The sequence below is a fragment of the Schistocerca cancellata genome, chromosome 1 (genome assembly GCF_023864275.1).
Source record: "Schistocerca cancellata isolate TAMUIC-IGC-003103 chromosome 1, iqSchCanc2.1, whole genome shotgun sequence".
Lineage (NCBI taxonomy): Eukaryota > Metazoa > Arthropoda > Insecta > Orthoptera > Acrididae > Schistocerca > Schistocerca cancellata.
The window spans coordinates 507100221-507118403 of NC_064626.1; the positions used below are offsets into that span (position 1 = coordinate 507100221).

Below are 18183 nucleotides of genomic sequence, written 5' to 3' on the forward strand. Positions count from 1 at the left end.
CCACACCACAGTACATCGTAGCACTTTCATGACAAGCTCATTCCTTCAGAATGTGGTCACAATTTCCCTATTCCGTTCGGATGTGATTAAGTCTCCACCATTCGCAACGGGGGAGATCAAAAGTGGAACTTTCGTCTTTGAGCATTGAAGTAGGTGGGCGATCTTGGGAGGTTGTTCATTCCAGTGGTCTTTCTACTTCTCGTTGACACTAAAAATGTCTTTCACTCGAGCCTAGGTGTCTTGCGTGACTTCAACATAAAGCTAATGGTTCCTAGAATCTATGTCTTCTTAAGAATTTGCACCTTCGCAGCTTTTATTTCTGAGGTCCGGAGCACCTATCATGGATATAACTTGTAGCCACGGGATAAGTGTAGCTTGGACAGTGCCAGTAATGATCACCGTGACATCATTCCGACATACGTGAGCTGTTTTCCCATGCAGAAGCACAGTATACAGCAGCTGTGTATGGAGAATAATATTCATTCTATTGTTAATATCAACTTTTTTTTCTTTAATTGTGTTAGATTTCGAAGTCCTATGGCTCACCTTCAGGCACATTCGCGTGTTAATGGACGTATTTTACATCCACCTGACCTGAGTACGTCGTCATCGTCCGGTGAGGTGACAACGCGACTCATCACTAGTGCAAGCAAGACTCGTGGAGCTGTTGTAAAACACTGGACTTGTATTTAGTACGACGGAGGCTCAAATCTCCATCTAGCCTTCCGCCTATACGTTTCTTCTGATTTCCATAAATCTCACAATATAAATACCTGAACGATTCCTTTCAAAGGGCATAGCCGATCTACTTGCCCATTCCTAGCCTATTGGAACTCCCTATTGACCGCATCATCAACTGAACGCTAATATTCCCATCAAAAGTACAGAACTTCGTTACATGAAGTGCAAACTTCATTGTAGAGTGAAAGCCGGCCGCGGTGGTCTAGCGGTTCTGGCGCTGCAGTCCGGAACCGCGGGACTGCTACGGTCGCAGGTTCGAATCCTGCCTCGGGCATGGGTGTGTGTGATGTCCTTAGGATAGTTAGGTTTAAGTAGTTCTAAGTTCTAGGGGACTTATGACCTAAGATGTTGAGTCCCATAGTGCTCAGAGCCATTTGTAGAGTGAAACGTTCGTTCTGACAAATAGAGGTTAATTATCAAACACCCGCCATTGAATAATGTCTAAAACATGTAACTGCAACGTTTCTGAAAGTAAAGAAACAATTGTGGCAGAATTGAAACATATCTTCCCCATCAACAATAGAGGTGTTGGCGAAATTACTACCTCTATCTGACACAAAAACCTGGCAGCGATACGGTATGCTACCATTGAAGTACCGTAATTCAATTTGTGTTCAAGTCTAGACAAGCACTTGTTGATGGTTACCTAGCTAGGGTTAGTGTCGTCATTACATTCCAGACATTGTATATAGGATTCATATTCAGATATGTCGACAGCTGTTCCATGATGTGGTGGGATATTTTCAGCTGCAAGTAATTCACTCTACGAACAACTTGATGAAAGAGCCATTGTCGTCTGTTAAGAAGAAGTCGGGACTATCTATATCGTTGAAAATTTTCACGTGTGGTTCGAGTCCTTATCGCTGTACCCTTTGACGTTAGCGGTATTCGCTCGACCATAGCGAAGATGTGAAGCCCGGACTCATCCATCCTGTGACCTTCTCAAACCATTGCCCCATCACCTTCCATTTTCATCCACTCACTGAACCTGTTATGACGTTCCATACAATCAAGCAAGATGGCACAGTGCTTGCGACACTGGAACCGTTTTCCCAGCGAACAGAGTTTAATACTCCGCGTTGGTATCTAAACATAAGTTTTCCGTGGTTTCCCTGAAAAGCTTAAATCAAATACTGGCGTGGTTCCCTTGGAAAGGGCATGCCGATTTCCTTTTTCACACTTCCCTAATTCGAGCTAATGCTCCGCCTCTCATGACATCATCGTCGAAAGAATGGTAACCCGATTCTCCCTCCATTCATTCATTGCCCAATGTCGATATCAATTTCACTTCCATACTGGCCCCCATATAAATCTTGAGATTGTTGAAATTGGAATCGACAATATCGGGACTGGACAATGAATGAAAGAACGGAGGATTACACTTGCAACGGTGCTATCTTCACATATTCTGCTGGTTAACATGCTTATAAAAATCGTAAACGCAATCAACAGCTTTGAGACGCAAGGCTGGGGGAAATTCTCACGCTGAGACAAAAGGTCGAATACTGTACGGTCTAAAACATAGTGGATACGATTGGTCCACACAAAATAGGAATCCAGTTAACTACGACGTATCTCAAGTCCTTTTTTGTTACAAACCGTGCAGGTAGAAGATGTAAAGTAAAGTTGCAAAAGTAGTTAGTAACTGTGACGTGATACCCTGTAGTGAAATCACACTCTAAGAAAGTGAGGTGTGTGGTCGTTGGCGTAACAAATGAAATAGTTCAACTCAGTACATTGTCTGTGTAACAACGACGTAAGTTAACCTCTCGCTTGTTATGAAGCACACACATTAAAAATGCACTGGCTTCACAGATCTTAATTCTACGTTCTTCTGAATAGAAAGGAGAACGATGTCATTCGACGCGGAGCACAAGCCTCGACGGAGAAAGGTTAAACAAGGAAGTAGACTTGGCGTTTTCAAGACAACCATCCTGGCGTTTGCTTTAAGCTACTGAGAAGGAAAAGGGAAAGCCTAAATTTGGATATCTGGACGGAAATGTGAATCCTGGTCCTTCGGAATACGGCTCCCGTGTCAGAAGCACTGTGCCACCAAGGTCGGTTGCATGCAAAGGCGTAGCAGGGACAATGGAAAGTTATAAGTTGGTGGCGATGACATTATATAGAGATACTCAATTTTTTTTCGTAAATGTTTTCTTACCGTGAGAAATTTGCTGGTTACACGTTATGGATATTATTGTTTGCCGAATATTAAGTGATTAACCTTTACATTCAAGTACGATGCTTTCACTCTGCAGCTAAATTTACGCTTCAAACCACACAGCTTCAGAACAGCAATCCCATGCAGAGCGAGTGAGTCTTATTAGAAACAAATCCAAGGCTGAGACGAAACCATTCTCTCCGCACCATCATGTCTTCCGGATGTATTGTTAATGCAAGGCAGGAGAGCTTCCGGGAGTTTGGAAAGTAAGACGAATTCCTAAATGGAATGAAATACAACAGAAATGTAACAGTGTTAGCAAGCCATAGGTCGTGTCTGAACGGTTGAGTTGATAAGAACGTTGCCTACGAAAAACAAAGGTCGGGGTTTCAGCCTGGGCTGGCACACAGTTTTAATCTGTCACTAGTTTCCAGGCTTACATTGTTCCATAATCTATCCGACAACCTGGTCAGGAAATATGCCATTATTTCTTGATTGTGACAGACACATAACTGTAAACTTCTGGCCTTTCCTTAAACTCTCTCCGTCGAACTGTGGCCTTTTAGCTGAATCTATTAAGAAAAAAAAGTGATACTTTAAAGATTCGAACTGTGACAAACGGTCTTGAAATGACTGTGGCTGTCCTTTTAGTGGTATCAAAAGTGCTACTGCTCCATTATAATCTAAATTATAGTGCCAATGGTGAAATGCAACACCTTTTTTGAACATCCTTGCTATGTAAAGCCTAATGACTGGAACATACTGCATTAGAAAAACAGGTTTAATCTACAGTTAAAAGGGAACTGAATTGATCCAGTCCTGTATCCAAGGCTATTTATGAGTTTACCAGTAATTATAGGACGAGCCACCCGCGTCACGTGCGCTCCAGGGCTTAGACGGGTGAAGGGGCTGCCACCTCTGCCTCCCTGATTTCTGTCGGGGTTGACTCCCTCAGACAAGCTGGCTTCGCCACACCTCTGTGGCCTCCATGTCCTATGTTGTGGGACACACTTTGTCTGTCTCCTTTGTCAAGACCACGCCTTATTGGATGACACTGGTGGTTGCTGCATCACTGCAGCCACAGCCATCGACTTCATCGAAGCGCGCAACGACTCCCATCCGATAGTGAAAGTGCTTTTCATAAGGCAGTCAAATTATACAGGGTGTTACAAAAAGGTACGGCCAAACTTTCAGGAAACATTCCTCACACGCAAAGAAAGAAAATATGTTATGTGGACATGTGTCCGGAAACGCTTACTTTCCATGTTAGAGCTCATTTTATTACTTCTCTTCAAATCTTATTAACCATGGAATGGAACACACAGCAACAGAATGTACCAGCGTGACTTCAAACACTTAGTTACAGGAAATGTTCAAAATGTCCTCCGTTAGCGAGGATACATGCATCCACCATCCATCGCATGGAATCCCTGATGCGCTGAAGCAGCCCTGGAGAATGGCGTATTGTATCACAGCCGTCCACAATACGAGCACGAAGAGTCTCTACATTTGGTACCCGGGTTGCGTAGACAAGAGCTTTCAAATGCCCTCATAAATGAAAGTCAAGAGGGTTGAGGTCAGGCGAGCGTGGAGGCCATGGAATTGGTCCGCCTCTACCAATCCATCGGTCACCGAATCTGTTGTTGAGAAGCGTCCGAACACTTCGACTGAAATGTGCAAGAGCTCCATCGTGCATGAACCACATGTTGTGTCGTACTTGTAAAGGCACATGTTCTAGCAGCACAGGTAGAGTATCCAGTATGGTTCAAATGGCTCTGAGCACTATGGGACTTAACATCTATGGTCATCAGTCCCCTAGAACTTAGAACTACTGAAACCTAACTAACCTAAGGACAGCAAACAACACCCAGCCATCACGAGGCAGAGAAAATCCCTGACCCCGCCGGGAATCGAACCCGGGAGCCCGGGCGTGGGAAGCGAGAACGCTATCCCGTATGAAATAATGATAACGTGTTCCACTGAGCGTAGGTGGAAGAACATGGGGCCCAATCAAGACATCACCAACAATGCCTGCCCAAACGTTCATAGAAAATCTGTGTTGATGACGTGATTGCACAATTGCGTGCGGATTCTCGTCAGCCCACACATGTTGATTGTGATAATTTACAATTTGATCACGTTGGAATGAAGCCTCATCCGTAAAGAGAACATTTGCACTGAAATGAGGATTGACATATTGTTGGATGAACCATTCGCAGAAGTGTACCCGTGGAGGCCAATCAGCTGCTTATAGTGCCTGCACAAGCTGTACATGGCACGGAAACAACTGGTTCTCCCGTAGCACTCTCCATACAGTGACGTGGTCAACGTTACCTTGTACAGCAGCAACTTCTCTGACGCTGACATTAGGGTTATCGTCAACTGCGCGACGAATTGCCTCGTCCATTGCAGGTGTCCTCGTCGTTCTAGGTCTTCCCCAGTCGCGAATGTGCCGTGCTCCCTAAGACGCCGATCAATTGCTTCGAACGTCTTCCTGTCGGGACACCTTCGTTCTGGAAATCTGCCTCGATACAAACGTACCGGGCCACGGCTATTGCCCCGTGCTAATCCATACATCAAATGGGCATCTGCCAACCTCGCATTTGTAAACATTGCACTGACTGCAAAACCACGTTCGCGATGAACACTAACCTGTTGATGCTACGTATTGATGTGCTTGATGCTAGTACTGTAGAGCAATGAGTCGCATGTCAACACAAGCACCGAAGTCAACATTCCATTCCTTCAATTGGGCCAACTGGTGGTGAATCGAGGAAGTACAGTACATACTGACGAAACTAAAATGAGCTCTAAAATGGAAATTAAGCCTTTCCGGACACATGTCCACATAACATTTTTTCTTTATTTGTGTGTGAGGAATGTTTCCTGAAAGTTTGGCCGTACCTTTTTGCAACACCCTGTATATCGTTTTAGATCATTCAGTTTCAGAACAAGTCTCCTGAATCTCTTACTTGGGCTCTGTTAAAAGTTTTCAGTTTAACTCCGATATCCATACATATTATAAAAATGAATGTACGTTTGTATTGATGTATATTCCATATCTCGTCATAAACAAGTAGATAGATTTCAGCCACACTTGCTGCACATTTTACTTCCTGTCTTTGAAAAATCGCTATGGTAGTCAGAACCACTCGTTTATCGAAGGGATGAGGCCTGAGGTCAAAAATCAGTGTTGCCCATTACGCCTGAATACACTTACTTTATTCATCCAGAATTTGAGAATGAGAGGACTTAGTGACCTGCAACATACTTTACACGTAATTTCAAACCTTTACAAAACTTTTTCTGGCTGACAACCCCCACAAGATTATGAGAGGGGAAATTACTTATTTACAACTAACTCCGCTACTAACCTCCAACTTGTATCATTTGTACGATACGTAGTTCAGGAGATACGATATCATATACATCATACTGCGGCTAAAGGAAACCGCAGGGAGAAATTCTCTAGAGATACAGGTGAAACATGTGTGCAAATATGTGTGAAAAATGCTAAATATAAGTGAAATATATCTGATATATGCATACATGGGCAAAGCCATGGGTAGAAAGTCCCTACTATATCCCGGGATAGATTTTAATCAAACTTGGTAAGCATACTACTTATTATCTGAAAAAAAAATACTGTGGGGGAAGAAACAACAGCCTCTTCCTGGGGTGAGGATGTTAGCGTGGAGAGAGAAAGGGGGAGAGAAGCTGGACAGACAGAGGGGGCGAAGGAGGAAACAGACACAAACAGGGTGGAGGAGGAGATGGACAGGGAGGGTAGGGGGGGATGGACTGAGAGAGGGGCGAAGAGGAGATGGCCGAGAATGGAAAGCGAAGGATCTTGACAGAGGCAGAGGGGAGGAAGAGAGGGCAGAGAGAGAAGTAGGTGGTGATGAGGGAGAGTAGGACATAAAGTAGGCAGGCACACAGAGAGGGAGTAGAGGATACGTGCTAATAGAAGTCCGGAATAAATATATAGCCCAGGAACGCCGGCCACTCAGCTAGTTGAATATAAAATACAAAATTCCCAAGTTGCCATTACCAGCAAACTGGTCCATAAAGTACAGAAAGAGACCACTATGAAATTCCAGAAAGTTATGGTGCCCCTGTCTTATCCTATAGAAGCGAACGCTGGGTTACCACAAATAAATAAAGAAAATAAAATTTTAAAACAATCACAAATAGAGATATGATTAGAAATGAAGAATTAAATGTTTCCAACATCACTGAAAAAACTCAAAAGTACCGTGAAAATTGGAGAAAATATCTTATGTGAGCGACAGGTCATAGATTTCCCCAGGAGATCCTGACCTACAAGCCGAATGGGAAAAGGAATACCGCAAGACCTTGTAAAAGATGAGACTTTCTTAGTGAGTTCGGAACCGACTATGGCCTAATCCTTGAAAGGAATTGGGCGATAATTGAAACTGAAGAGATCAGTTCATGACGCCACCTAAATAAACGTTAAAAATAAGAATGATATATACTTCACTAATGAGCCAAACTGTCTCTTTATGTCTATCGATACGACAGGCACACATTTCATTAAACTGAATGAACAGAAATACACTGCAATATACAGTTAAAGGGTCACTTCCTCGGACATGGGACCCAGAAGTTTGAAGTTTGGCTGAAAGTTGCCTGCAACCTCCTGCAATGGTGCAAAAGCCTGGCGCCCAGCGACGTCTCCCTTGGACAGCCCGACGCCTCAAACAGCAAGGTGTAGACAAATGCGAAAAAAAAAAAGACCAGAGTCCAGACGTTCATGTGAGGTGTAACGTGGGTGAATGATGTCACACTGACACCGAATTCCAGCTCAGTTCTGCCCAGCACCACCGTGTGCGTGTCACACGTTGGGAACATCTCCACGACCCCTCTTACCCACATTTCACGTATTATTTTGACATATCTCTGATGGAGGTCAGAACCACGGCGCTGAACATTGAAATGACACGGTTTTATTATAGGTGGCTGAGGAAAAAAATTCAGATATCGTCGTTCAGAATCGACACGAAAAGCAATAATGGGTAACATAAAGGCTCTCAATGAATCCACCATTTCCCTTGGGTCGTTGATTTCCATACACTTTTCGGTCGTAAACGATGCTACACAGTATAATAAGCAGAAGGACGACGTTCTTGGTAACCTTTGACACTACTGACACCCCTGGACGATTCGTTCACTCTAATTTCATCGTTGGCGAGCAACCATACTGAAGATGACTATTACACCTTTGGAGTGTAGCACGACCACAGCTTTTGCTCTGGTGTACAGGGTGGAGCCACTGGGAACATTCAAGACCATTGGACGAAATTTGAAGGTGATTCACAGCAGCAAAACGTGGTTTAACCTTTTCGCCACTCCTGCTTCCTGCCCTCCTGTGCATCGCGGTGGTGATAAGGGGAGGGGGTGGCATTTACGTGAATGAAACAACAAAGGGTCCCTAACTCCCCCCAGTTCGACAGCACCATTGGTGCCACGTGAATTCCTTCGTTGAGCACATAAAAAGATCTATCAGTACAGAGAAACACCCCTGACAATTCTTAGTCCCCTATAGGCAGGCAGCCCCCTCGAAACTTCTCAGACTCTGCATGCCCACCAGCAGGTGCCAGAGCAGCAGCGTAATACCACTCAGCTGAAGGGTGTCAAGGGATTTGCATGCCTGCAGGTGCCTAGGAAATAGCTACGACTTCTCTCTATACAGGTACAATTTAAAGTGCACATAAAAGGTGTGTAGGGGGCATCAAGGTTGCTGCCAAACTAAGGGGTTTTAGAGGCAAACTTCGGCGTTTTATTCACACATGTGTCAGTGTCACACCACCATTCATCACGCCTCCAGAGGGCATGAAGGAGGAGGGTTGCAAAAGCATACACACCTTTTGCTGCTTGAGATTATGTTCAAAATTCGTCAAATGATTTTGAACAGTCCCTAGGAATTTCACCCTGTACACCTGTACGCCAGAGAAAAATTCACGCACTCTGTACATCACATGAACTTCTGAGCTCTGGCCTTTTTATAGCATGTACCAATACATTGCTGTTTGCAGCGTTGTATCTGACCTGCTAACTGGATGCAGATTTTCTCAAACAAAAGAAAATACCTATTCACGATCGTTACAAGTGTGGAACTTAATCAAGAATAGAGTTCTCATGCAGAATGTAGACCTTAATAATCGTGTGAATAGAGTTATTTTCACTGCATATCAAGTGGCATATTTGGCGGAGGTTAATTGTGTAAGCAAGCTGTAGAAGAAGTTTACTGGTTGTGGTCAGGGTTGGCATTGATCAGATTCGGGAGCAACTGGTACCTAATCGTTGACATGTCTGTGATATCTTACCAGTCGTCTCATCCTAATTATTGAAATCTGGTTTACTTTTTGCCGTGTCTAAATGTAAGGTGCGCTAACGACCTTCATGGTGAGCTCACGAAGTTCCATTTACAAGCACATAACAACAAACAAAATCAGAGTTGCTCACGTTAGAAATTTTGATACAGACCTAATGATCGTCACGTATTCTACCTCAACAAAACATTTGTGATGTTCACGTTTGTCTTATGTGAGAACTTGCCTTCCTAACCCACGACAGGTCTGAAGCACTTTTAGACGTTAACACCCAAAACATCCAGATAACATTCGTGGTAACGAGGATCACATTTAATTCATCACACACCAATCACTTCCGCCACTCGTGATGTCAGATAAAATTTCTTGACATATATGACAATTTTCTAGCCTTTTTCGCAAAGAAACTTTCTTCTTGAGGATGTGGTAAGCTCTCCACTAGTAAATTTTTGTCACATTTTAATTAGTTTTCCTCAGTTGGACTGTTTAATTACCAGCAGAATTGGCACGCGTTGATTATATTTCGCTTCTAACGATGTCTGAGTGCCTTTAACCTATACGATCACTGACAGATTAATTAATAAGAATACAAATTAATGAATGGGAAAGTACTGATTGTGACAGTTCGAGTCACATTTCAAAACACTTTTGGAGTTTATTACCAACTATCCGTCGCTAAGATTTCCTGATCTTACATGCACACTGCTCAAATCAGAGTTCTACCTCTCGTTCTTGCAAGTCTATTGCCAGTGAGAATTTTTCCAGTTACTTGTAATAATCAACGTTAAATAACACTCGCTTCGGTAGCCAACGTCGTTGACGAACACCTGCGTGATAGCGCTCTAGACACATCTACACTACTGGCCATTAAAATTGCTACACCAAGAAGAAATGCAGATGATAAACGAGTATTCATTGGACAAATATATTATACTAGAACTGACATGTGATTAAATTTTCACGCAATTTGGGTCCATAGATCCTGAGAAATTAGTAGCCAGAACAACCACCTCTGGCCGTAAGAACGGCCTTGATACGCCTGGGCATTGAGTCAAACAGAGCTTGGATGGCGTGTACAGGTACAGCTGCCCATGCAGCTTCAACACGGTTCCACAGTTCATCAAGAGTAGTGACTGGCGTATTGTGACGACCCAGTTGCTCGGCCACCATTGACCAGACGTTTCCAATTGGTGAGAGATCTGGAGAATGTGCTAGCCAGGGCAGCAGTCAAACATTTTCTGTATCCAGAAAGTCCCGTACAGGACCTGCGACATGCGGTCGCGCATTATCCTGCTGAAATGTAGGGTTTCGCAGGGATCGAATGAAGGGTTCAAATGGTTCAAATGGCTCTGAGCACTATGGGACTTAACATCTGTGGTCATCAGTCCCCTAGAATTTAGAACTACTTAAACCTAACTAACCTAAGGACATCACACACATCCATGCCCGAGGCAGGATACGAACCTGCGACCGTAGCAGTCGCGCGGTTCCGGACTGAGCGCCTGAACCGCTAGACCACCGCGGCCGGCGATGAAGGGTCGAGCCACTGGTCGTAACACATCTGAAACGTAACGCCCACTGTTCAAAGTGCGGTCAATGCGAACAAGAGGTGACCAAGACGTGTGGCCAATAGCACTCCATACCATCACGCCGGGTGATACCCCAGGATGGCGGTAACGAATACACGCTTCCAATGTTCGCGTTCACCGCGATGTCGCCAAACACGTATGCGGCCATCATGATGCTGTAAACAGAACCTGAATTCATCCGAAAAAATTACGTTTTGCCATTCGTGCACCCAGGTTCGTCGTTGAGTACACCATCGCAGGCGCTCCTGTCTGTGATGCAGCGTCTAGGGTAACCGCAGCCATGGTCTCCGAGCTGATAGTCCATGCTGCTGCAAACGTCGTCGAACTGCTAGTGCAGATGGCTGTTATCTTGCAAACGTCCCCATCTGTTGACTCAGGGATCGAGACGTGGCTACACGATCCGCTACAGCCATGCGGATAAGATGCGTGTCATCTCGACTGCTAGTGATACGAGGCCGTTGGTATCCAGCACGGCGTTCCGTATTACCCTCCTGAACCCACCGATTCCATATTCTGCTAACAGTCATTGGATCTCGACCAACGTGAGCACCGATGTCGCGATACGATAAACCGCAGTCGCGATAGGCTGCAATCCGACCTTTATGAAAGTCGGAAACGTGATGTTACGCATTTCTGCTCCTTACACGAGGCATCACAACAACGTTTCACCAGGCAACGCCAGTCAACTACTGTTTGTGTATGAGAAATCGTTTGGAAACTTTCCTCATGTCAGCACGTTGTAGGTGTCGCCACCGGCGCCAACCTTGTGTGAAAGCTCTGAAAAGCTAATCATTTGCATATCACTTCGTCTTCTTCCTGTCGGTTAAATTTCGCGTCTGTAGCACGTCATCTTCGTGGTGTAGCAATTTTAATGGCCAGTAGTGTATTACACTAACCTACACTCCACAATACGCATACAACACACTCTCACATATCTGCAAGGATAGGTGCAAAAGAGCGTGGAGAAAGAGTACTCTTTCCGCTCAGCGACCGAAACCATTCCGAAGGATGGCCCTGCTAACAATGCCATAACACCTTTATTTACACGTAAAACTGCATAAATCACTCGCGATTAGATTTCGTCTCTATTCTGTTAACTTACTGGCGTATCCACTTTCTCCTCATCAAGGCTACCATACTTCTCGCATCCATACTCCGGCCCAGACTCGACAGAAAGCAACAGCCCAAAGAGAACCAGTGGTGCAAGGAAGAGAACTGCTTCCCGGCTGAGAGGTACTCTTACAACTTGCAGCTCCTTGTGGCGACATGTGAATTTTATGTTAAAAGGCTAATGCGTAAATCTGTTAATGGTCTCTATTCTAACGGACTTTGCTCCTTCGAGGCCAGCTCCTGAGAAGATCTCAGAACGAAGACGAAAAGTAAAACAAAACGAGGTGCAGACAGAAGTGATTAAATAAATATGTAAGCAATACATCAGCGAGGCTAAAGCAATCTGGGTAGCTGCTGCGGCCCCCAGCCGGGAGGCGAGGAGGGCTGACGCCCGGCTGTCAGCGGCCTGTGTGGGCGCGACCCCGCCCCCGGCTCCATCAGTCAAGGCGAGGGCGCGTCCGGCGGCCGTGGCCCAGCCCAGCCCAGCCCAGCACGGCGCCGCGCCGACAATTAGCGCGATCCGCCTCTGGGGGCGGCGGGGGCGGCAGGCAGCTGCTGGCGTCTCACACCTTCTTCCCAAGCAGTGACACACTGTTCCGGCCTCTGCATTAACGTCAGCACTTCACAGTACCACCTAGTGGTATCACGCTTAACCTGTTCGCTCCTGTGGGAGTGTGTGCTCGTCCTGTTACGCCGATGGCCAGGTGCTGTGGATGTGTATACGCGCGCCGCTTGAATTTTCCTACACTGCTATGGACGTCTGAATGGGTCTTGAGCTTCCGAAATCTCACTGCTGCGGACGAGCATCTCCATATCTCAGTGAATAGAAAAGTTTCGAACATTTGCCGTACAACACATCAACCTCATTGCGTACTATCATTTCTACAAAACCTGGTTTCAGTATTTTGAATCGTTGATTAGACGTGGCGATTGTTATGACCTCATATAAAACTCAATACCTCGAGAACTAAATGAGATATCATTCTGCTCTCAATTTCAAGTAAAATTTACATATCTTATCGACATTTGATTCACTGCCAAGTACGAGTGGGACCCAAAAGAAACCGGACTCCGAGGGCGCTGCCACTCGTAGACGTAGTGTAGGGTTCTCACACTAGATGGTCTTAGTAGAGACCTTAATGAAACAGCTGTGCAGACGGCGTCACTGTAGAGCTGAACGTGCAAGTGTGGTATTGTGTTTCTCTGACTGTTGGCGGGTTACATCTGCGAAGTCGTTATGGCAACTTTAAAAGAACAAAGAGTGTGTGTGAAATTTTGTTTCCTGCTTCAAAAACCTGCAACGGAGACACACCAAATGCTTCAGGAAGCTTTCCAGGAGGACGCTATGAGCCGCACACAAGTTTTCGAGCGGTTTGGGCGCTTTAAACGTAGTGAGATGTGTGTTGAAGACCAAGCTCGTTCTGTACGCCCTTCAACATCGCGAAATGAGTAGAACATTGAAAAGGCCCGACAAAAGATCAACGAGGATCGTCGCCAAACTATCGACCAAATTTCAGCAGAGACATGAATCAGTTGGAGCTCGTGCCAGCGGATTTTGAGTGAGGATTTGCACATGAGACGTGTTTCTGCTAAATTTGTTCCGCGCCTTCTCACACAGGAGCAAAAAACCATCCTCATGAATGTGTGTCAGGGCTTGAAAACAGAGATTGCACGTGATCCAAACTTCTTGAACAAAGTCATTACAGGGGATGAGAGTTGGTGTTACGGGTATGACCCAGAAACCAAGCAAGCGTCGAGCCAGTGGAGGACTCCCAACTCTCCCAGACCAAAAAAAGCAAGGCAAGTGAGGTCAAATGTGAAGACGATGATCATTGTCTTTTTTGATGTTCGTGGAATTGTGCATCGGGAATTCGTACCCCCTGGCCAGACTGTTAACCACCACTTTTAATTGGATGTTTTAAGGCGTCTGCGAGAGGATGTGAGGAGGAAACACCCGGAACTTTGGCGATCAGGTGACTGGTTTCTGCATCACAACAACGCTCCAGCACACACGGCCTTACGAGTGACCCACTATTTGACATCTCAGAGGTGGTCTGTTGTTCCCCACGCTCCTTATTCGCCGGAAATAGGCCCGTGCGACTTTTTCCTATTTCCACGAATGAAAAAAACGCTAAAAGGGGAGCGTTATGACGATGTGGAGGCGGTAAAAACAGCTTCACATAGGGCACTGGAGAATATCAAACTTGAAGAGTTCCGAACATGCTTCCAACAGTGGGAAAAGAGACTTGACAAGTGCATCGCATGTAATGGAGAATATTTTGAAGGTGACTGAAGTAATTTAGTAAAAAGGTTCGTCAATAAATTTTTTATGACAACAATCCGGTTTCTTTTGTGTCCCCTCTTATATGAGCTGAAATCAACCATACGTAAAGTTAACGCATTGTGTTTCTACCTATGTGAGCACACTAAAATTTCTTGCACTGTTTTACTTAATTTGATGCAGTGCAGCACTTACGACGCAGAACGAAAGAAATTCAGTTCATTATTTAGTGAAGATACTCAGACCGTAAGATGCGCAAAAATTGAATATTTTCATCTAATAGTTTTCGAAATATCGCATGATAAATATTTCATATCGGCTGGAAAGCCGTCTCTCAACACAGATACCAGCATTTAGCTAGCTGCGCAATTACGACTAGAAGGAGAACGTAGATTCATTTGAAATACTCTTTTTATCTTCGTAGCTCTCATCAGCTTTCACATGATCAAAGTGAAGTGCCTGAACCACATGGTAACAATGAAGCAAAATCCTACTATGCCACCAGCGACGTTACCGCCCAGTGCGTCTTGACTGCTACTGCCATGCCCTCCACCGCTGCTACTCTATTTTTATTCATTTTCTTAATTTCTTTATTTTGGTTTTGGGGTACAAGGAAAACACAGAAAACAACGGTAAGAAGAAACATAATCGCAAGAAAGGAGAATACTACAAAAGTACGAAGTTAGTATACAAATACATCCTTCAAGTAAAATAAAAGCGCAATTAGACGAACACCAGACGGCCAGTGGCAGTGATAATATTGACATTGGAACAGGATTACAAAAAGCACAATACATCAACATTATGACAAACATGAGGATGCTCTTATAGTAAAAGACAAAACATGAAAGGGCAAGCATCGTACATCATACAATAAGTACTGCAATAGCTGAAGAACAAAACTGCAGATAACATCATACAACAATATGAGAAGTGTAGCATACGGACAGAGCACTCCGTCTACAGGCCACAAGTGGCCCATCGGGACCATCCGACCGCCGGTCATCCTCAGCTGGGGATGCGGATAGGAGGGGCGTGTGGTCAGCACACCGCTCTCCCGGCCGTTATGATGGTTTTCTTCGACCGGAGCCGATACTATTCGGTGGAGTAGCTCCTCAGTTGGCATCATGAGGCTGAGTGCACCCCGAAAAATGGCAACAGCGCATGGCTTCCAGGATGGTCACCCATCCAAGTGCAAGCCACGCCTGACAGCGCTTAACTTCGGTGATCTGACGGGAACCGGTGTATTCACTGCGGAAAGGCCATTGCCACGTAGCATACGGACAGACTTACTTAAAATGAAAGAAAAATCCAAAATGACAAACGCAATACAGCCAACGGTATGTGCGATAGTGCCAGTAGAACAGTGATATAAAATGCACAAGAAGGTAATAATGAAAATTTAATAGACAAATAGAGGTCTGTACGCAAATTAAAACTCAAAATTACGCAGTCGATTACGAACTGGACTGACGCCATGTGAAAATGACGATCTAGCCAACTCAGAAATTAAATTTGGATGCCGGTGGGTTTTCAGATAGTCTGTGAACAAGTTATCAAAACGGTAGAGTAAAACAGAAACACTGGTGAGGAGAGGGAACCACTCGCAACCAATTTCCTGTACAAGTCTAATTCTGCAGTGGTGTACTTGGAACGTGCCACTATGATGTGGTTAAGACTCGCTACTGCCATTGTGTCCCGATTGCAATGTCTAGACGTCTTAACTTTCCGCCGATACAGGTTGACGGTTTAACACCGGTGTCCCAACCTCAGGTGAAAGACATGAGTTACATGATGTCTACGAAGCCGCACAGAGCCGAACCATGGCCGAGAACAGATATTCGGTTGTATGGCCACAAGGTGGCCGTCCTCAGGACGCTAAGAGACATGCCGCTCACAATTCGAAGCGCGATAAACAGCCTCCCGTATCGTCGACATTAGATCCGTATGAGGAATCGGTGTCCGTCACTGCTCTAGTTCTGATTATTTATCATGTTATACTGTCGCTGTTAATACGAGTATTTACCAATTTTTTAACGGGAAACAGTCGGACGCTTTCCGTCGACGCTGGGCGTCGCCTGAAAGACGTTCAAATGGTTCAAATGGCTCTAAGCACTATGGGACTCAACATCTGATGTCCTCAGTCCCCTAGACTTAGAACTACGTGAACCTAAGTAATCTAAGGATATCACAAAATATCCATGCCCGAGGCAGGATTCGAGCCTGGGACGGTAGCAGCAGCGCGGTTCCGGACTGAAACGCCTAGAACCGCTCGGCTACAGCGGCCTGAAAGACGTGATGAGCAGCATTTGTTTGGGCTGGCTCCAGTTACGCATTACAAAAACTAAACTTCATATATCTGCCGAAAATACCAGAGAAAATGCGTCTGACGACTCTCAGGAGAGACACCCGTTGTAACAGACACTTCACGAACATCAAATATACACAGCGCGTTTACTACGAACATGGCTCTTAGAGCCGGCCAGAGTGGCCAAGCGGTCCTAGTCGCTACAGTCTGGAATCGCTCGACCACTACGGTCGCAGGTTCGAATCCTGCCTCGGGCATGGATGTGTGTGATATCCTTAGGTTAGTTAGGTTTAAGCAGTTCTAAGTTCTAGGGGACTGATGACCTCAGAAATTAAGTTCCATAGTGTTGCGAGCCATGTGAACCATGGTTCTTAGATTTTCATGTACTAATGAGACCACCTGCTTAATGGCGTATTAATTCACCACTAAAACGCGATACATCAGTGACTCTGCTAAACAGAGGTTCAACAAGTCCTTGCCAGTTTTATGGAAGTATGTGAAACCGGATGTCTACGCACAGGCCACAAATGCTGTAAATTATGAGCCAGTAGTTTGTGAAAGCGGAGCTTGGGCCCAATAGCGTTCCAGATGTATTCCGACAGGTTAAGATTAAGCAAACTTTGTAACAAAAACGTAAGTGAGAGTTTATAATCATAGTCTTCAAAGGGTACATATGATTCTGTCCTTGTGACATGGGCAGTTATACAGTTGTCCTTTTGGAAGACGCCAAAGCTGTTAGGGAAGACATAAAGCGTGAAAAGACGCATGTGGTCCGCAAAATGTTTGTGTAGTCCACAACTGTCATGATGGCTTCGTTTAACCTTGGAAGCCCAGGCGAGTTTTGTCCAGAACATAATACTGCCCCCAACGGCGTGCGCCTGTGGCGCGGTCCATATTTCGAGCAGCTTTGAGTCTGAATGATGGCATTTACAAACACAACCATCGACCTGGTCTAACAGGAAAAGCGAGTCATCTTACCAGGTGCGACGTTTCCACTGATCCACTGTCCATGCTCGATATTCCCGTGTCCACTGCAACAATAATTCACGACGTCGCTGGGGCAATATGAATACACGTAGGAGCCTCCTTGTTTGGCGGCGGGTAAATATTTAAACTGTCGTTACTTCGTTGCGAAGCTTGGGAAAAGATTTTAAATTGTCTGTGCGTTCTTTATATCTACCTTTGCCGTTTACAAGAATCTAACAACTATTTTTGCGGTCAGCCAGAAAGCGATGGATAATATACTGACAAAAATATCCAGTCTGCAGATCCATATTACCCTTTGTAGTCACTGAAAGTGTAGTCACTGAAAGGAAATGTATCCATTTGCTGTTTACTCAGCAGGATCAGGAAGTATGACCACAAATAAAAGGTTTGAGTTGTAACTGACTGATATAGACAGTCGAAGTTCACACGCACAAAATATTTTAATGTTCCTAATAATAATATTCCTATCGGAAACAGCACTATTAACAGTTCAGTGGTGACCTCTACGGGAAGTTCCAAGTAAAAATAGTCTATCGCCCTGATTTATAATCACCAAGAGTTAATTGCTTGCCTTAAAAGTGGAAAATAATCTGGCCACTTGTCACGCTGTTTTGTCAACATTACGGGCGGCACATGAACAGTTACTTCCGTGA

At 44.9% G+C, this 18183-nt stretch overlaps 1 pseudogene; it reads right to left on the reverse strand.

Annotated features, from left to right (window-relative positions):
• Positions 1-15387: 15387 nt before the first annotated feature.
• LOC126102287 (5S ribosomal RNA) lies at positions 15388-15505 on the reverse strand (annotated as a pseudogene).
• Positions 15506-18183: the final 2678 nt, after the last annotated feature.